Raw genomic sequence first — 21896 nt, forward strand, 5'->3', positions numbered from 1 at the left:
GGCAAAAAGCCAAGTGGCAGGATATCTGCTGAGAAAGCTGAGAAGATGACAGTCTCGCAGGAGAAAATGGAAGACAGCAGGTATGTGTGAATCAGTATTCCTACTGCTCAGCTGGAGAATGCTGTCTGCTGAAAGCAGTTTTTATCTCTTTGCAATACACCACTTCTAATTGGTGTTATTCTCTTCGACAAATGGCCCTGTCTTTTTCTTAGCTGACCACTGTAATATAATACTGCCTTTCACGTTTTATGCCAATACATCTTTCACTTCCTTATAACCTGGGCTTGTGCTTGCAAGAGCAATATTTCTCAGTCCTTCAATTTGGAGAGTGTTTGGTGTTGGGTTTTTTGGGTGTTTGGTTGGGGTATTTTTAAGCGCTTTTCTTGTTTTATTAGAGCTTTTTTCCCCTCTTTCAAATGAAGTAGGTGTGGGAGGTTTCACTACACCTTTAAAATTGCCATTAGATCTACTACCTGGTTTTTCAGTGTTGTGGTTTAACCCCAGCCAGCAGCTAAGCACCACGCAGCCACTTCCTCATTTCCCTCCGGCTCCCAGTGGGATGGGGAGGAGAATCGGGGAAAAAAGATAAAACTCGTGGGTTGAGATAAGAACACTTTAACTAAAGTAAAATATAATACTAACAATAGTAATAATAATGAAATATAATAATAATAATAGTTGTAATGAAAAGGAATATAACAAAAAAAGGGGGTGGGGGGGAAAGCGATGCACAATGCAGTTGCTCACCACCCGCTGACCGATGCCCAAGCCGCAATCTGCCCCTCCCAGCCAACTCCCCTCCATTTATATACTGGGCATGACGTTCTATGGTATGGAATATCCCTTTGGCTAGTTTGGGTCAGCTGTCCTGGCTGTGTCCCCTCCCAGCTTCTGGTACACCTGCTTGCTGGCAGAGCATGGGAAACTGAAAAAGCCTTAACTTAGGATAAGATAAGAAATATTTTTTTGAACAGCATTATTTCCTCAAAACAAAGTAATCGGTTTCTTTCATGATACTGCTTAGATGTGAATTAAAAATATGTTTTTAGCTTTTGGATAACTTTATGGCTTTTCAGTTGTTTTCTGAGAGAATGCATGTGCAAGTAGACCTCCTAGTCCTGCTTTTTATGTTCAGTATTCTCATACAGATATTTTTGCTAGGTGACTAACTGGAAGAATAAATTGTCATTTCAAGTACAATGAATAAACCTTCCTTTTTATAAGTACCATATGAGAACACAGTAAATAAAAACTCTGGTTTCTTGTAACCGTTTAATCGATATGCAACTCTGAAAGCAATACTGAATCTTTTCCATGATCCAGCCACAGATGTGCTTGCATTAAGGCTGTGGTATGAGATGACAGTAAATGAAATTGCAGCTACAGCAGCAAGTATTAGGGGGAAATGAAAATTCCTGACTCAGAGGAGCAGGGCAATGACAGAAAGACTCCTCATTATAGTTCTTTTCATATGGAGAAGAATGACTCGTAAATGAGATTTCTGTGACACAAAGAGGATGGAAATACAGTTGGACGTTCATGCAGAAATTGTGCTCACTGTACAAAACAAATAGAAGAATAGGGGATATCTAATTTGCATTTCTTAACTGACAAAATGAGCATGGAGATATCCTCTGAGACATATGACAGTTGCAACAGTTAAGAGAAAGGTATTGTTTAACTTTCCCATTATTTGGGTTGTGATGAAAGTGACTTTTACTATAGCCTGCTTATTGGTAACTTTTCCAGTGTTTGCTTTAATTTATTTACTGTACAATAGGTTACAGGCTTTTTAAAATACTGACTTGAGCAAATCTGCCATGATGACTAATTCTCCACCTTTTTCACTAGTTCAGCTAATAGCAAAGCATAAAACAATTATAATGGGAATTGCTGACATGAGCAGGCATAGTGATTCCAGTGTCTAATCAGGTTGGTCCCACTGATTTGCAATAGCTTCTCTGTAGCAGACAAGGGTTTTTTTCGTCTTTAACCAATATGAGAAGACATGTTTATGTCAAAATAGACAGGACAATGTGCACTGGCTAACAATAGAAATGAGAGGTATCTAACTAAAGCACTTTCAAAAATGCTTCGTTGACCACATGCAGCAACTGTCTCCCTCATTTCTGCAGTGTGACCAGGGAACTTAGTGTAGACTGTTGGGGTTTTTGTTTTGTTATGTTTTTCCTTAAATGGCTTCACTTGGCTACATTCTAACCCCTTAGTCTGAACCTATTTTGCTTTATCCTATTAAGTGGCCTAGAGAGTTGCAAATTCCTGGATTTCTGGATCTAGAATAGCTGGAGGTGCCTTCACATAGGACACCATCTCTCTTCTGTGGTCTGTCTTTGGGCATAAGATACGTTAATATTCTTTTTAAAATACTTGAAGAAATAAAAAAGAGGGAGAAGGCTGTCTTTCAGTCAAGCTTAGTTGGACTTTTATACGATGATGTGAAGGGTATGTACTTGTGTGCTGAGAAGATGATCTACCTTTTCAGGTACTTGAGAGGTACTTGAAATGCTTGACTTTGTCTTAAATATTTTATACAAAGATCAGGAATAACCTATATAATCAATGTCTGTAGAAAAAAGACAATGCTGAAGTTTCAGACAGGTCACTTAATGTACTTGCAGCTGTCTCGCACATCAATCTTCACCACTGTCTAGTAATTCCTTCAAACCTACAGTAAGTCATACATTGAGTCATTAATTAGCTTCACCTAGAAGTCAGTCTCTGCCTGCAGTGGCAGCCACTCCATTATCATCTGGTGTATTTCAAACAATAGAAATGATTGAAACAGGAACTCCTACATTTCTATGAAGATTAAGAATGGCACACCACCCTGTAATTTAGGTAGTTGTGCAAGTTTTCATTTGCATTAGCAGAATAGTGCAGATTGTGTTGAATTATTCCATAAAAATATCTTCAGGTTTTGAAAGATTTACTGTGCCATATGTATGTTGTTTATTTTGGAGTGCTCTGGTTTGATGGTGATGGATTTTGTAGTTGTTTTAAATGTATGTGTCTTCAAATGAAGATGAAGCTAAGGTTCATTAATTCTCTAGAAGCCCAGAGAGTGGCACGTTTGAGTCTCAATGCTGGTTTTAAGCCTTGAGAGCCACCTTAAAACTCTGAATTACATTTATAGAATAGCTGAATTTAATTTTAAACCTATCAGTCAATTCCATTTCCTTTATTAGTAAAATGAACTTCTTTCATATGACACTGACAGTTATTGCAAGTAGATTTGTTGTCACATATTTTTGTTTTCTTCAGTTATGTGGTAAGTAGGGTCAAGTTTGTGTTTATAATTAATTCAAACTAATTGAAATTTGTATTTACTTGAAATCTGGATGAAGATGACTGATGTAGCTTTACATATATTTTTCTGTGACTTGCATGACTTCAAATGGTTTAGACAGGATAGTACTTAATCATGCCAAAAGTGTAATTGAGCGTTACATAGTCATGACTTAAGATTCTTTCCATCTTTTTTTTGTCCCTTTAGCTTCTCCATCCATATTCTGAGCGCTATTTTTGATCAATTGGGTACGCTTTAAAGCAACACATTGTATGTTCACAGGAGGATGTCCATTTTCAGTGTCACTGCAGAGATTTTTTTATCAGGATTGTTGGTCAGAATACTTCTGTTTAGGAAAAAGAGGCAACAGTAAGTGAAGAAACTCATACTAAAAGTTGATTCAGTTATTTTAGAAGAACTGGAACTTACTTGGCACCTTATTCTGCAACTGTAACTCACATCAGTGCTGCACATTTGAATTCAGGATTTTGAAGGAAAGTAATGTTTACAGAATTGGACATTTGTTGATAATAGTGACAGGGCTATACCAACTTCTTTTTTTTCCACATTAAGTTGTATTTAATTTTAGTTTTATAAAAAAAGTTGTTTTATACACAAGATAGTGTATTGTCATCTGGGATATGCAAAATTGTTGCAGCTAGTGATATGGCAGACTTACTGTGGCTGCAAACAAGATTTTCTAGAAATTTCAGGACAGCAGTCAGCAAACAAAATATTTTCTGTGTAACAATTTATACTTTGGACTTTAACATTTTATATGCAACGCTTCATCAAAAGGTGTAGGTCCTACGTATGAGTTACATGCAAGTGGAAAGTTGGTTTATTTAATCTCAAGACGCACTTTTTTATTCCATTACTCATTTTAATACATTGTTTTAAATAGATTAGTCTCAGCTGTTGAGGTTAGAAGCAGCTTGTTATTTTTCCATAGCAAAGGTCACTATGCATCAGGGTAGTCAGATGGCTGGCAAATAAAACTTAAAATACGTTTTATACTGCCATCTTGCTTTACTTGAAAAGGATTCTTTTAATTGCCTGGTCATTTTATTCATGCAGGAAAAATTCCTTGCATATTACAGAATTTCACTATGTGACGGAGATCCCTGTCAATTCATGAAGAATATTGAATAGCTGAGGAAGACGGCCTTGATTTAAGGTATGAGGTATGGGACTTTACCCAACAACATATGAAAGTTGTATGTGAATCTTTGACTGGGTTGGCTGGTGCAAAGATGGAAGAGGAAATGTCAACTTCCTTTATTATTTATTCTGAGCAATATTAATTACCTGTTTTGTGATTGGAAAAAAGCAGCCACATGCAGAACCTAGCCAAGCACCAAGACCTAATCCAATCAGTCTGATGTATGCAGAAAGTTTACAGAATGACCTTGTGCATAATTACTCATTTGATGGCTGTTAGTAAATGGCATAAATGGAATTTGACATATATTATAACACATTAATGATTGCCTTCCTCCCTCCATCCTCTTCTGTACAGAAAAATGATTTTAATTAAGACTTCCGTGATTAGTCATTTAATCAGTCATTAGGCCAATACAGATGGAGTCAATTAATTTTTTTACACTTGAATAGAGACTTGATGCTACTGCAAACCGTACAATCTATTTTTTTTAACATTGTATCACGGGCAATTGCCTTGATGTCTGTCTAGTAAGTGTACATTACTCTTCCAAAAACTGGATAGCATTTATAGCACATCAGTATTATGGCAACTACAGGTATGTTTTATTACATGCTATCCAAATTTTAATGAATCAGTTCAGTTTTGAATTCACACTGATGGTTGTTCTTTTATGGAGTATCCTTTATTTTTTAAAGAGTAGTGGGGCAGAGTTGCATTTTAAAGCAAATGTATTCAGCATCTCCTAATGTGTTTTGTCATTACAAATGATAATACTTTGTGTTTCAGTGCTAAATTTCATGCAAGAATTTCAAATGTTTTATGAACTTAAGGACCTGTTTCGTTTGGTGTGGGAAGACTTTATCTACTTGGCAGATTCAAAAAATGAGGGGTATATAGCTATGAAATTACTTGCTGAAAATCGTAAGAGGAGTTGTGACCACCATCCGTCTTAGATCAACTATATTTGAAATGACTCATTGGCTGTAGATCAAAGTCATTGGTCACTTACAGGACAAGAAGAGAGGAGAACTCTAGTGTTTTAGTCTTTTAGAATAGGTCTTCACCTATTGTTGTAGTTGGCTGATACATCTTCTCTTTAAAAGACAGCACTCCAAAACAATATCAAAGCTTGTTTAAAAAAGAGAAAGCAACTTTCATTTCTATTCTACGAGCAATTAAATACAGAGAAAATTAACGAACTGGTGAAACTTCCATGATGTTTTTATTGACTGCTGTATGTTGGCTCATAAAGCAGCATTGGGTGTTTCTAGTGGTGTGCATTTGTTGAGATCTCATTGCCCTGTTTAAAAAAAAATACAAAACCTCCAGATTTTCATCTTGAGGATACATTGTAGATAAATGATTAAAAGAAGTGTTGTCTTGAATCAGCACTCTTGCCACTCCTGCCAAACCAAGTTCAACAACGAACTAAATCTAGGTTTGTGTCTGGGAGGACAAAAGAAAGCACTTACTGGTAGAATGGGGCATAAATGGATTCCATATGAAGATATCCATGAAAAAGGAGCAACAGTTGTAATTCTAAGTTTCTAAAGCAAAATGTCACTATTACGGAATTCTGGAATGGTAAATTTATGATGGGTTTGAAAACAGCAATACTGTATTCTTTAATCTTCAAGTAATTATTTATACTGTTTACAGTGCTACTTTTCACAAGAAAGAAGGATTTAGCATATTGAAAAGGACCAAAGTGTATCATGCTTTATATTGAACACATTTGCGTATCTGGGAATACTAGTCAGGGGAAGATAAGAGTTAACATCTGCAGTATATATTTCATAGATCTGCTCTTGTCCTCAACAAGGAATTGCCTTGTTCCTCCTTTCAGTTGATTCTTCGTAGTGTTCCTTTGCAGGATTCATGCTCACTGACCATTATAGTTCATGTAGACAAACACTGTGGAGTCATGCAAAGTGCTGAGGCAGCCTCCAAAGTGGTAAGAAAATCTGCTCAGAAATTGTTATTTTTAAAGTGAGATTTTCAGGGATGGCATGCTGTAAAGACAGGCAAAGTAGCTTAATCCTGAAAGTACTGGTTTGTATGACTTCAGCAGACCTATGGAAGGTAGGGTGGGAGCAGTGAAAATCTTCAGTAGTACAGGAAACATTCAGAAAATCATCTTAACAGGTTTTGTTTATATTCAGGAGTGTAGAACAGAAATGTCTGTATTCTGTGCTTATGTTTAAGCAGTATTACAACTCCATCTGCCAACTCCATCGTGTTCCATCCATATTTTCACTTATCAAGAAAGCAAGATGTATTCAAGGGTAAAATTTTCAAAAGCAACTAGCTGTTTTTCTCATTGGCTTCCACTGTCACCTGTATGTCTACATGTTCCATTATGTTTCCTGGTGCTCACGCTTATTTAAAGCATAGTGCTTGGTGAGCCAGATAGTCTAGCTACTGTGGATATCCTGATTGTCAGGTTGCAAAGAAGGGAAGAAGCAGGATGTCTCCCCCGTAACAACTGAATGGATTGCAAACAAGATACAAGTTTGCTCCATCAAATAATAACCTGGTATGCTAGGTATATGAGACGAACAACTGCAAATGGGAAGGTGTTTGTGCAGTAAGTACAAGGAGGTCTGGTACATTTGGTTTGCATTTTAAATGTGACTGAATAATTACTGTTGAGCAGTTAATTAGAAAGGTCCTAATGTAAGACTAGCCTGTGACGCGAGAGAAGATTGCAAAAAGAATGACTTCTGAGTCCCTGTCTGGAAAAATTACTTGATAAAAAAGGACAATCAAATGCTGAGGCAGTGTGATCTCCTAACAGAGAATAGGAAAGCAATTCAGCTGGACTGCCAACAAACAGCCTCCGTGGAACGGTAGCTTGAAATAAGTACAAGTGGAGATCCCGCTGCATAAAGTAGTACATGAATTAGTTTGTTAATCCACTGCCACCCAAACCTCTTGAGTCCATTGCCAATGTAAATTAAAAACAAGGCAATTGAAATCTCTGGAAGTAAATGGGGTTAAGAGTCTACGCTAACAGCAAATTTTTGTAGTTAATGGTGTTCCTGTTCCATTTTGCTGTGTTGTCACCGTGCTGGGAGAGAAGAGGGAGCTGTCCAGCCTCAGTATTTGAGTGGCTTCCCATTAGGTCAGGTCCTCACCTTGTCAGTAGTTTGTTTTAATGTTGTCTTGGTGGGCTATTGCAGAGGCAAAAGGGAGAGGAATAGATTGATTTGTGTCTTTCTTAAGAAAGATTGAAAAAGGAGCCCTGTCTTGTCTAGCCCAGGAATAATAAATAAAAGCAGGTGTGAGGTGCTGGAATTGAAAACAGCTGGATATGACGGATGTGATCTGACTTCTCTAGAGCTTCAGTCTTTAATCCCTGTGGCTCAGTGTGAATATTTCCCTCCTGATGCAATGCAGAAATAATAAATAGAACACAGCATATGGAAGGGTTCCTAGACGGAGAAAGGAGGAGGGAACAAACCACAGTTAACTCTCTTTATGCTCACTTTTCCTTGTATATGTATACCCAGCAACCTTTCTTAATGCATTCTACTAATCCTCATTGTCTGTTTCTTGGTGTTTGCAGCAAGGTATGTCATGCTAAGGTGAAAAGATTAAAAGCCTTTGGAAATCTGTGTTGCAACTGGAATCTACCTTAATTCAGAGCTATATTTTTGAAGACGTATAGTGATTCCCTCCCCATTTTTGATATAGCTCTTGCACATAAATGCTTCTTCCCAATTAAAGTAAACACTGAACCATCACTATAAATTGCAATGAAATGCCTCTCTGTACCATTAAAATGATCTGATATTCAATTAAAGTATAGAGTCATCCAGCCTTATTCTGTAGCTTGAATCTTGTCAAATCCTGACCCTTGGAGTCTGCCAGAGGATGGGTTTGTCCAGTGGAAAAACTCTGCCATCTACTTTAGAGAGTTCCATACAAGGAATGGATAGGAAGAGCAATTCAGTTGATTAGAGCTAACATGGTAATTGAGATGACATCAAATGATTCATTACACTTGTCTGAGACAGCAGGATTCAAAAATAGGCGTAGTGCAATTCTATCCTACCCAATAATGGTTTTTTATTTAACCTGGGTTTAAAATGCTTTGTATGTTGGAATGAATACTTTGGCATGGATCTGAAGTAATATGTAAAAGAAAAAAAGAAATGCCCGCATAAGTAAATGATATGTGGGTTCTTTCTTTCATGTTTATTCTATTCCAAGAGTAATGATAAGATTCATCAGGGTCACGCTTGGAAGCTGTCTTGCAAAGTAGATCATTTAGAAAAACGTTTTGGCACCCTGCTGTTTTGTCATATATTCCAAGCTGGTTGTGCCAAAAGAAAATTGTAGAAACTGCTGTCATAGAGTACAAAATCATTGGATTTATAATAGGGAGCCAGTGGCGAGAATTCATTATACATTCACACCTGCAGATAAAGAGCATCTAAAATTGGAAGTTTTATTCCACTCATCTTTGATCCTGATATTATTAGATGATATTAGCATCATCCTACACTAGATTCTGGAATTGGAGCAGATATGAATTCCATCCATTAATTTTATCATGTAAGTCATTCTTTCAGCAACTGTATCCTGTATTTAGAGCAGTAGTTCTGGATACTGAGACTCTTGGTTTCTGTTGTTATATTGTATGGTCCTAGTCTCCTATATGTAATTTACCTTTTGTAAACTAATAATATGAAAACCACTCAACTCAAATCGTTCCGCTATCCTGAATAGAAACTTTTTCATACTTCTAAAGTATTTGGCATCATTTCATCAAGTTCTAGACATAAAGTGATATCTTTACATAGAATTTGCTAATATAGGCTCTTTATTTATATTTAAATACATAGCTCTGTGTCAAAATCCCACTTAAACAGTAATACATAGTAAGACTAGGAATTCTTCTTAATCTCAACCAAACCTTGGGAGCCTAAATTCTCTGTTTCAGCTGAATAATTGTGATTCTAGTATCCCAATTCAGATCTTCCTGTCCAGTTGTGTAGATTAAACCCCAAATTCTACATGTGCCGGTTCCTTTCCTTACCCTGCAACAGATAAATTATTAATTTACACTTGTATGTGTTCGTACAGAGCTATTTCAAACAGAACTGCAAAATGTGAGCTAGATTTGTGTCTTGTGTAAAATAGCCATAGTCATACTGAAATTACATTTAGTGATTGGTAACAGCTGAGTATTTCACCAGTTGAGTCTAGTTAAAGATGAAAATTATTTTCTATGAAGAATGATCACAGCCAATCAATTCTGCATTTCTAGATGTTTGAGAGCTAAATTTTCAGAGCTTGTACAGGGAATTTTTGCACAGCTCGTTCTCTGCGTAATGGCTGGAGATACACACTTAAGTGTTTCAGTAGCCATCACCTGTGACAACTTGCATTGCCATAAAGAGAGTTTATAGCAAAATAAAGACAAGATCTGCCACCTGAAAGTTTTTAATTTGTACCCTGGGGAAAGTTAAAAGAGGAATGCAGATTTTTGTCTATTGTTGTAAGGGAATTGATAGTTTACTCAGATGAATAAATGAAGGCAATATTATCTAAAGCTTTATAGACAAATACTGTACAAACATTGTGAAGGCAATTAAATATCTACTAGCAGTCCAATTAAGTTATTTTTATGACTAGACGATGAGTTATTGGTAGTTTATTTGTAGGCAGCAATTTAAGTAAATCCTAAAGGTTACATACTGCATAAAAGAATCTAAAGAATTCAAGGTCCTGAAGACCTTTGTTGTAAATAATCATTCAGTCTGGGCATTTTTTACCATATAGACTCTGTATTCAGCTAAGAAATCAGCAGTGCATTGAATTTTTCTCATTTTAATTGAAGGGGAAAATGGAATATGAGTTAATTATCCAGAATTAATATAACTTGATATAAAAAGTCTACCTCCACAAGAGTGTGCAGATTTACTTGTGTAGTCCACCTTAGGATTAGTTTGTGATTTTCATCCTGAAAACTTTGAGAATTTAAACCCGTATCTGTTGAATTACATGTTTTTCAAGTAGAGTATAAAATAAAACTAGTAGTGTAGCACTAAGATAGCAGCCAAAGTTGAAACCGGAATAGCGGTTTGTAATGAGTCATGCAAACCTACCATTGTCTTTGTTTCCCAAAGGTCATGATACTGACAGAACAGTAGGAGGAGTGGTAGAATGCACGTCTGTAGAGTGTGGAGGTGCCCCTGCATTTCTGAGAGGGATTGATAGGAAATCATTAATACAGTTTATAAAAAGAAGGCAATTCAACTGAGAGAGAGAGATTCACCTCTAATGAAGGATCAGACTGGCTATCCCCAGAACTAAGAGAGACGCTGTATGAAAGGTAAAGTTTTCCAAATATGTAATTTTGGATTTGTACAAAGAGAAAACAGAATGTTAAAAAAAGGATTTTATAGGTCCACAGATTAAATTACTTGGCTTCAAAATTCTGTTCGCCAACAAGGAATCCTCCTGGAATTTATAGAACGGTATGTCATTCACAGTGTATCGGACACATTTATCACTTTATCTGCTTGTGGAATATCTTCTGGTAGACTGAGATTTATTTTTTCCATATACATTAAATGACTGGCAAGATTTAGTCATTTCTACAGTATAGTCTTTTGCAAATATTTGCTGGATTCTTTTTCAGCAAATACTTGTATTAAATAGTTTGTCATTAGGAGAGGTATATGCCTAGCCATCGTTAACTCATTGAAAATCTTACAGAAAGTCTGTGGAACAATTTTTGTTTGCTGCTTTACTCCATGTGTAGAGAGGGACTTGAAGCAGTAGTGACCCTGTCCCCTGAACTTCAGTCTTATGGCAGAGTCCACCAGAGAAGTAAAGCACTCCCTTTTGAGACCTTTCCTAAGCAATAGTGAGTTGGAGTGCCTTCATACAGGTGGAATATACCTGTTTTCTTTCCCATCTGAAGTACTCATTTGTACAACTTTGATTAACTATGAAGACTTTTAAATCAAACTAGATGGCAGATTCTACAACCCCTCACATAATATATTTGATCTGTGGCTGCTGAAGTTCTAACAAAGAAAAGAGAAAATGATACTCCATTTCTAATTAAAGAAGTAATTTTCCTTTGCAAATAGACTTTTTATCTCAGCTGCAGTGTTAAGGATCAATGGGTTGTCACATGTATGTCTTTTTAATAAATGCCAGCTGAGATGACATTAAAGTGATAGACTGATCACTGTAATCAATGCAATTCAAAGTTGCTTTATGTCTTAAATGAACTTGGTTCCTTTCTGTGATTCTCCTACAGTTAACATTGTCTGAGCAATGAAGTACAAGGTTACATGTTAGTTTAAAGTAAAAAGTGATGATGATATGGAATTAAAATTTTTTACATAAGTGCAGATTTTGCAGTTTAACTCCTGTTTTTAAGCAGTTCAAAGGACCTCGCTATATATTCTTATTGCAAAAAAACAGTAAGAGCAAAAAAATAGATTTAAAGTAGAAGAAAATAATGTGAAGCTTCCCCTTTCTTCCCGCCTGCACTACCCCCTCCTATAAAAAGCGTGAGTGGCCAAGGCTTACTAAGATTTTTATTTGCTTAGTCGTCTTACATTAAGCCATGAATATTGACACTCCAAAACACAGAAATGACTCAAAGGCAATCAGAATTGGTATTTAAGCATGAACATGTGGTTCATCTTAAAAGAACAACTGTGTATATGTTGTGCAGTGCCTGTACATTTAATGCCAAACATAGGCTTATCCATATTATTTAAAATGATACTAATATGTTTTGGTCTCCCATAAGCATATCTTCCCTGGCTTCTGACAAGGCGATGCATCTGTGAAAAAAAGACAGCCCTACTGATGATGCAGTTGGTGATGATACAGGAGGGCAAACATAACACCAGAGAACAGTCTAATTTTGACTAAAGGAATCTTTCCAGACCATTCTCACAGTCTAATCAGTGTCTTTAAAATCTATTTATGCGGAATACTTCAGAACTCTTTTCTTGTTCTGGGTTTATTTTTTCAAAACCCTAGAGGTTCTGTAAAAACTCTCAAGATCCTTGTAAACCTTTTTATTTCTCTTAAAGTTGGCAGACTGACAGGCTTTAGTTATGCTTAGTGCTAAATTATTTATCTTCCTTTTCCCTCCTAGCCCTGACTTCTGAATCTTTAACTTGACTCTTGGGACATATCCTTTCTCCCCCCCCCCCCTTAAAGTGAAGCCATTTTTATCTTTTTGTCTTTAGTGTTTTACCATTAAAAAAATGTACATGTAAAATTTGAATGTATAAGTATGTTTAAGATGCAGTATCTGATTTTTTGTAATTGTAATTCTAAGTGTAACAAAGTAACTAGGTCGTATAAACCATTTTATGTTTATTTGTATATGATTAAGTCATCACCTGCATTCAACAGTGGATCTCAAATTGATTTATATTTTTTTTTAAAATACCATTCCTATACTATTTCATATCATATATTATAGAACAGTCTTGAGGCTTTCTCCTCTAGGATCAAAATCTTAATTGCCAAGAGTTTTTCAATTATGATGTTGAAATGTTGTTAAATAAAAAGTTAAGCACATAATCTCCTTTAAATCCAGCTTCCCACGAAGTACAATGTAGTGTCACTGTATCAGTCTATTTTTATGCGACATAAATACCTTCCTCATAATCATGTTGTGTGCTTTAAGTTATGTATGTCCTAATAACTTTCAAGTAGGAAAGAAGTGAATAAACGGTAGGAGAGAACCTTTTTCATTTTCATTGCTTATCAGTAGTGAGAAGTGTTTATTTTTACAAAATACAAGGATAACTACTTAAATACTAGCTTTTTTCAATATGTTTTAAGCTTTCTTATTTACAAGGGGTTTCATATACTAAAGTATCAACATGTATACTATAAAATGTGAGTAATATGTACACTTAAGTGGCTTTGTAGTCTATAGTGTAACAAGGTTGTGACTGACTCGGGTAGTACTTGTTAGACATTTATAATTTTTGAAGTATAATTTTTTTATCTCACAAATATGTTTACACCTTTTAAAATTGTTATCAATTGGTAATATTTAGCTTATTTTGACAAAGAAGGCAACGTGGCTTCAGGATACTGAATGTTTTTGAAAATCCAGCCTAAAGGATCTGAAGCTTGTTATTACATTGTTTTGAAAGTGGCTGAGTATTTCACATTAAAGTGAACAGTAGAAAACATTTTACAAGAGGAAGAGTCTTGAAGTGTCTTATGAGCTACTAACAGCAAGCTCTCATCAACATGTAAGTAAGCATCATTATTGGTAGTAACAATATATTTATTCTAATCTTTAGATCTCGCATGACATCCAAAGAATACAAGCTACAAAAGAATCAGCATCTCATAAAGAATTCTAACACATTACAAGGTAAAGATCTTTTGTTCCCTGTCTGTATTATCATATTCATCAACTGAAAAGCTGTAGAAGCTGGTTTATAGCATAATTTCAGGACTGAACATATTGATCATGAAGATTACGTCAATTCTTAAATTACTTCTAGGATTAGTAAAGAAAGCCAGTCAAATTTTCCTAGAACTTTTTCTTTCAAAACATTTATCTTTAGTGTATTGATTAAGTGTCTAGTATGTCATGTATCTGACAATTTTGGGTGCTACTTTTAATTAGGATTCTGTTGTTTCTGATATTATCTAAAACCATTATATTTATCTTGTACATGATTATAAACAAGACTGTGGGAGCCTTCAGTCTCCTGCACTTATGACACCAAAAAGCAAAGTCACATATGGAAGGAAGCTTTCATTGAAGTTTACTTTGAAAATAAATATGTGGCAATAGCATGAGAAAGTGTGGAAAAAATGCTTGTTCTTAAGGCTACAGAGGAACAGGAGAAGCAGTGCAATGTGCTTCCGGGTCCACATCATCAGTTCACATCAAATAATGTCTCTGAATTATGCTAGTGAGGTTGTACCTACTTGTTTAAGTCACAAAATTGGCAGTTACTGCCCAAGGGGAAATATTATTATCTCTTGACTGGAGGGAAAAGATTTAAAAAAAAAAAACCAACTTTCATTTCCTTAATATGGATGATGTATACTTGTTTCTTATGCTGTAGCGAGTTTTATTAGTCATTTTAAAAACTCAGATATTTGCCATTTCTTTAAAAACATGACTGACAAAAACAAAGGCCGTTGTTATTGTAGGAGTCATGCTTCCTTGCTATTTTTGTTACTGTGAGCTTGAAGCATCCTATGCATACAGCATAAGAGTAATGGAATGGAAGATCAGCTTTATTTGCTGTTGTCAAAATGCACATTCTTTACAATAACCTTTTTTGGAACATATTTCCAAGGGGCATGATAAATTTCTCCATCACTTGGTGTCTATAAGCCCTGATCCTAACTTTCCCTTCTAGCTTAAAGCTATGAATCTGTGTACATGTGAATTTAAAATACACAGAGAGTGTTCAAAATGCATCTTATTCAGCTTGAATATTCTACTTTAGTCTTTCTTCGTTCCAAGTTGTTGACAAGGTAGATTTCCTTATCTTGTTTTATTAGACTGTTCAAATTGCCGTGCATGATACTTGCTATAATACTTCTGTTTCATTTTTACTCACATTAGTATTAAATAGTAACTTTCTATTCTATTTTTGAAGTTGGTGACCTCTGAAGGATTTGGAACTCTGAAAGTTTCGTTGGTGGAAAAGTATCTGATATCATATTCTGGAAAGCCTATGGCTCATTAACTTACGTCTATTAATGGCTGCAAAATTCATAAACCTTTACATAATGATTTTCTTTAACTGTAGTACTATTAATTTTTATGGTAATTTTACTGTTATTTATGATCTTCAAAAGAGTCTGTTGGAAAAAGAGATAATCGCACAGGGCTTCCAATTTGTAGATCCTCTATGCCTTATAGTAATTGTTGCAGGCTCTATTAAAGATTAAGGAGGTTACAAGCTTTGACTTTATAAGGTGAAAGTAATTCTTTGAAGGGAAAGTTATATTATTAATAGTGATTGGAATTGATTACTCAAAGAGCTATAGTAATTCGTTCATGAATACCATTCAGTTTTACTTCTTTAAGGGTTTAAAACGTTTCTGTCTAATCTGAGGGATCCTAATTTCTTTTTGTCTGCTTACCAGTTATAGGAGCTTTTACACTCTTAAAAAAACCCACAAACAAACACACAAGCAAACAAAAAAAACAACAACCCTGTAATTAGAAACAGTTCAGATTAAAAAGTTAAATTACTATGTTATCTTTAAAAAATAATGGAGAAAAAATGATCTGCACTTCTGTTTATCTCTCTGGAATATACAGAGTATATGGTAGTTCAAGATCTATACTGTACATGTACATACATATTTAAGAAGTCTATCATCTAGATAATGTAATACACCAGAAATAGAGCAGCTAGCAGATTTTTCCCATAAAGTGCATAGTAAATACCCTATATTTTGATCCTTTTTACATGCACAGAGTAAAGCAAAGAAACACGTAGTACAGGCAGGAGATGTTGAGTTTTAGGAGATCTTAGATTGTTTTACTTGGCATCCTACAGATTTATAGGTTCCTATAAGAAATGCATTTTCTGTTCATAATTCAGAACTAGCAACAAAAGTTGCAGCCTGAAGTCTCATTAAAGATTAGCATGTGAAGAGACTTCAGAGTCAGAGATTGATCGATCTATAAATTAGGATTTTTTTTTTCTAGTGCCAATGCAATGTATGTAGTATCTTAAAAATATTTCTTTCAGAGATGTTGCACTATTTGTTTTTCAGTCTCATTCGGGGGGGGGAAAGCAGTATTCCTTTAAAATTATTTCCATTGTGTAATATCTACTTTGATTTTCAGACTTGCCAGCTATGGCTCTTTACACAACCACCATGCATTTCTATTATTTGAGTTTAGCCTTCCATCTGCTAAGGCAGAACAATGATTGTCGTCTTGTCTATTTGTCAGTGTTGTGAAGGCTGTCATTATTTTCTAGAAGATTTTGAACTCGTACATCTGGTATGCACGGACACTACAGATTCTAGGGCCATTTTCGTAAAAGTCCTCAGCTGAACTTTCGCTATTCACTACTTTTCTTATTATTACAAATCTTGTAGTGGATTGGTGGCCTGTTTGTGTTAGTCTTGCACAGTCATGGGAGTTGTGTATATATATTGCTACTCATCCAATTTTACATATATGAATAGTCCCATAGGAGCTATTAATGGTGTTCATATACATAAAGAAGAGTACATTTATACATGCTTATGGGACTTGGCCTGTTGTTTATTTTATTACCTGAGGGCTTTTGATAGAAAGTATCCTACAGATACACCAGCTATTATTAAAATTCTATATTATCATAAATCACTGTTTAAATTACCATTGAGGTGTCTTTGCCATTTTAACTGTATATTGTCTTGGGAGATTATTGTATATGCTAATAAATGATAGTCCTCATTGGTAGCACAAATTGTCATGCTGTCTACTTGATTACAGTTGTCTTCTATTTGTGATTTAGCAGATACAACAGCATTTGGCATTAGAATTGTATAATTTTTTTCATACTTTGTTTTAATACTTGTTATAATTGTAAATTTTTTTCCAGTCACTTCTCCCTGCTTGTGTACTGAAACTGTTTTGCTTGGGGGAGGTTTTGCTTTATTCTTTCCCCCTTTTAAATGTTTAATTCCCAGCTTTCCCTTATCTTTTTCAGGCCACTATGTGCTTATGGTCCATGAAGTGACCATGCCCCCATTCTTGGGCCAGACTCTCCCACCTGCCTTCAAACTCTTGAATTTTTCCAGAGAAAACCAAGAACAAAGATTCTCTCAAAGTCACCAGCAAGTAAAAAGGATCAAACCCCACAGCCAGGGCTCTTATCCAGGGCACACTGAAGTCAATGGAATTTTTCCCATTGAATGCAGTGGAAGTTGGATTCAGTCTTTGCATCCCCAGTCACCCTTGTAAGGTTTTTCATGCAGGAATGGGGCTTCAATTTTGAAAATTATAGTCTTCTAATAGCCAAGAAAATAATTGACTTAGAGATCTATGTCGTGGTCGTCTTCTTACTATTAACATTTTAGAAGAAAAAAAGAGATATTCTCTGTAGAGATTTGAGATACAGATTAAAAATTTTTATCAGTTTTGCTTTTCAATATATGTTTCGGTGTCTGTTTGTTTGGAAGCATTTTGATCAAATAATATAGTAAATTAATTTTTATGACAATTCTAATCACATCTCTAATAACATGTTGATATTGTTTCATGCAATTCTCGTTCACGAAGTACCTCTATTGCATGAGGACAGCCAAGTAACTCTCCTCAAACTGACAGAGAATCTACCAGTTTCAAACAACCAGTTTTCAAAATAATTATTTATCAACTTTAAATCTTACTGATTTTTGTGCGAATTTATCTAATGATTGCAAGCAACAGAGAACATTTTCATTAGGAAAATTATGCTGATATACTTATCTGTATATACATTAATGTTCATGTATTCACTGTACGAAGAAATTTTCACTTGAAGAATAAGGTAGGAATCCTCTAAAAGCCTACTAACTTAAGTCCAGTGCCTTTGCATGTGGATCAGAGGTTGACAGTATCTGTAAAAGGGAGAGCTAGAGTTAACTCACATCACTGAATCAAAATCCGTAACTAGGCCTTATCTTACATGTCTGTTGTTGAAGCGAATAGAAAAATTCAAAGTAAAAGCAGATAAAGCACCTTAAATCTAACTCTAGGTTCTCCCTCAAGAGCCTCTTAGGGTAGACATCAGCTTTGGAAATGCGGCTGTAGCATTGCAAGGCATGCCTGTGGCATTCCATAACTTGTCATATCTTGACTTTTTTACCTTCAGAATACATCTGATTGATCATCATCTTTGTTCCTTCTTTGGAGATGAACTTTATTATTTTCTTTACATTTTCTTACAATGCAATCATTTTGTTTGAATAATATTAGCAGTTACAAATAACAGCAGTATTTGGCAGTTTTCCTCAGTCTTCATTCAAGAATCTCAGACCTTCTATTCCTTGAAGTTATGGCCAGAATTTCACACCAAGATCCACTGGTTCACTATGAAGTCCCAGGTTTGATGGAGCTGCATTAATCCTGAGCATTATTGCATGCCTTTTTTTAACTATAAGAAAAAGCCCCTCACTATGAAAAAAGTGATTTATCTGCAAGTATTGTAAATGTATGAGCTCCTTAGTATCATAGGTGTCTTGCTGCTTTGTCCCCAGTAAATATACAGCTGCCAACTTCTTTATTATTAGCCAGAACTAAGATGTATTGTGTCCTTTATCAAATACATGATCAACTGCTATGTATTGACCAAAAGATACATCAAATCCTGTAATCAAAAAGGCTTCATCCTTCTCTGGACTTTCCAGATTTTATCTCTTCATTTGCCCTCTGAAATATGCTTTTTAATGAGCAGAAAGCGTGGAGTACGAAGTCTTTGTACCAGTGGACCTTGTTAACCGGCCATTTGTGAATTCTTTTTAGACTCCAGAATAATGAGCTACGTTTCCTATTGATGTAATGGCAGCTTTCACTATGAAGAATCAATCCGGTGCTTTCAGTTCACTTAATCAAGTGTTAACAGTAGGCCTTTTCTGGGTTAGCTAATTTGGAACAACTATATGCTCTAACATCGTGTCTCTTGGGACAATGAGAACTACATAAACTATGTCTCTTAGAAAAGCAGGGTTCTCTTTTTCTCAGACTATCTGTTTAGAAGTCTAATCTTCAAATATGTTATTTAACCCGACTAGATCACTATCGCTTTCCCTGCTACCGTGCAGACACCAGCTCAGTAAAACAAAGAAAACAGAAATTCCTGATAATTCTTTCCCCAGTGACATTTGTTGGACCATGTGTTAGGGTTAGGGAGACTGTGTATAAAGGCTAAGATCTCAAAAAGTAATAATAAATGAGATGTTTTGTTGATATTTTTAGTATTTCCATGTGGGTTTCCTTCTTGTGGAAACTGCATGCTGCTACGTGTTAAGTTTGAACACTTAGTTTGAGAGTGTAGGGGGAGTAACAATAAGTTCTGCAAGACGAGAATATTTAGTGGCTTGGCCTTTCATGTACTAATTTACTATATGGCACTCTGTAAAACCCCTTTTTTTAAAATTACTAACATGCACACAATTTTAGCAACAAGATTTGGATTTTGTTTTCATGTAAAGCTTAGGCACTTTGCTCAGAGCAATGTCGCAAGAGAGTCTCTGGTAAGAAGCAATTGCTAGCTATTAGTCCTGTATCAAGACAAATTTTTAAATTTAAATTTCCGAATCTCCTGCTGACTACTATCTTCCTTGAGATTGACAGTACTTACAAGTAGCAAGTCTCTCCTTAGCATGGTAGATGTGCAGAATGGATCATTATCACACAGTATACTTTAAGACTCAGTATGAAACAGGAGAAAGAACTCAAACTGAATATTGCTAGTGAAGATACATAGGAGACACAGCTACATCTCCTTCTAAAATGTCCTTTAGAACATCGTAATGCAAACAGTCAATGTGTCTCAGCATCAATATACAATTTTTTATGTACAAGTAAGTGTTGTTTTTATTCCTCCTCCTCTGTTTAGTTTGTCATAATTGAATGCAAAGTTGGGGCTGGAGAGGTTATACTACAGATAATCTGTGATCTTTAAAAAAAATGACCTTCCTATTTTATAGTGATTTTACGGGATTACAGAATGTGCAGTTGAAGCCAAAGCCTCCTTTCATGTACATGTCCCAGTGGTGGCAAAATAACAGACCACAATTAGTGAGAGAATCATGTATTCTAATCTTTTAAAACACTCATGGGCTGTGGTGATCCAGAAATCATAGGTCGTATTAGCTGCATTTTTATAACTTTCAAAGAAAGTTTATTACATTTTCTAGTGTATTTGATATAAATTCTCCAGACAACGATTGCTGTGTGAACTGTACTGCAGGTATATAGTTTATTAAAATGTACTGGGCCAAATCCTGATGTCAATGAAATCTGTTAAATTCCTGCCAGATATATTTTTTTAAATAGATAATGTAAAACATCTGCTTTTTAAGTAATCTGTTTCTCATGTCAGTAATTATATTTGTATAGACATAGGTGAAATCTTAAATACACAGTCCTCAATGAGCTAGCTAATACTTTTAGAGACAACTTAAATCACCTTTCATCTCATTGTTTTGCTTTTTGTTCATGTTGTCTACTTAGTTCCCCACTTGGAATTCTGTATTTCTGTATATGATTATGCTACTTAAAAGGGGATCTCCATTCTTAGTTTGGGTCTCTAAATGCTACAGTATTACAAACAGTGTTTGACTGTTTTACTGTTTCTAACTTCTACTGTTTTTACCAACATAAATTGTACTCTTAGTGTGAAGAGTGCTCTTCAGTGTACTTGAATATAGCTCTGTTCCCATTCTATCCCACAAACACTCCTCACAGATGACTTTTCAAAGATTTTGAAGAGAATGGGTAATTTCAGTGTGCACGCTTTGAACAGATACTTATTGTGATAAATTTTTAAAAAATTATCTGTATACTCTATATTGATCAAATATTGAAGTAGGCATAAGGAATTATGGTTTCAGAATGCGTATGCTTCCTCATTTGATTAAACTGATAGAATTTTACTGAAGTTAATGGCATTGTATGAAATCTTTTGTATTTGGACCGAGGATTTGGCTCTTATTCACATGTAATAAGTTACTAGTATATGATATTCAGTGGAACTACAGCAGTTTACATCTGCTGAGGATCTGACCTACCTATCTTAAATTCATGCAGCGTCCATGTCCTTTAACTCAGAAATGCTTTTTCAACTTCAGATGAAAAAACTGAGGCAGGGAAAGATTAATAATTTTTTGATGGATAAAAATATAAAAATGGTAAAACTGAAACAGATACCTATAAGGGTGCTTTTTTGATTTTGGTGGGGTTTTTTACCATTTTCCACTTCTATTCCTAGAACTTTTAATTTCTTTTTCTTCTATCTTTATCTTTTTTGTTCCTTTTTCTTCAATGGAGTTGAAATTGGCTCCATTTTGTGTTCTTAGCACAAAGATTGTTCTGTTAAGCAAACAGAAAGGCAAGGAATTATGGCACAGTACTAGAAGTTACCCAAGCTAATCCATACCAGATACTGGATATTTTTTCAATTCCAGCAAAGCTAGTACCAGTTCATTAATAGAAATACTCTGTGGGAGATGCAATAATCTATGTTTCATCTTAAAGTAAATCACTAACTAGCTGTATGTGTGTATTTTATGGCATTGCAATTTGGTTGGTCTGTCTGCTATTTTAAAATACTATTTAGAGAAATCAGTCACATCTTGGATAGTACTGCTTTGTACTCTATAATTTTTAGTGGTAATTGTATAGATTTGCAACAGAAGAAGAAAGAGGGATTCTAGCAGGAAATTGTGATGAAGATG

General features: G+C 35.2%; 1 long non-coding RNA gene across 1 annotated transcript; it reads left to right on the forward strand.

The window, feature by feature from the left end:
- Nucleotides 1–17569, forward strand: LOC127024894 (uncharacterized). The gene is made up of 5 exons (XR_007767611.1): nucleotides 1–80; nucleotides 4408–4484; nucleotides 10610–10815; nucleotides 13781–13854; nucleotides 17165–17569. It is a non-coding gene; the product is annotated as an uncharacterized LOC127024894 (long non-coding RNA).
- Nucleotides 17570–21896: the final 4327 nt, after the last annotated feature.

The sequence above is a fragment of the Gymnogyps californianus genome, chromosome 21 (assembly GCF_018139145.2).
Source record: "Gymnogyps californianus isolate 813 chromosome 21, ASM1813914v2, whole genome shotgun sequence".
Taxonomy (NCBI): domain Eukaryota; kingdom Metazoa; phylum Chordata; class Aves; order Accipitriformes; family Cathartidae; genus Gymnogyps; species Gymnogyps californianus.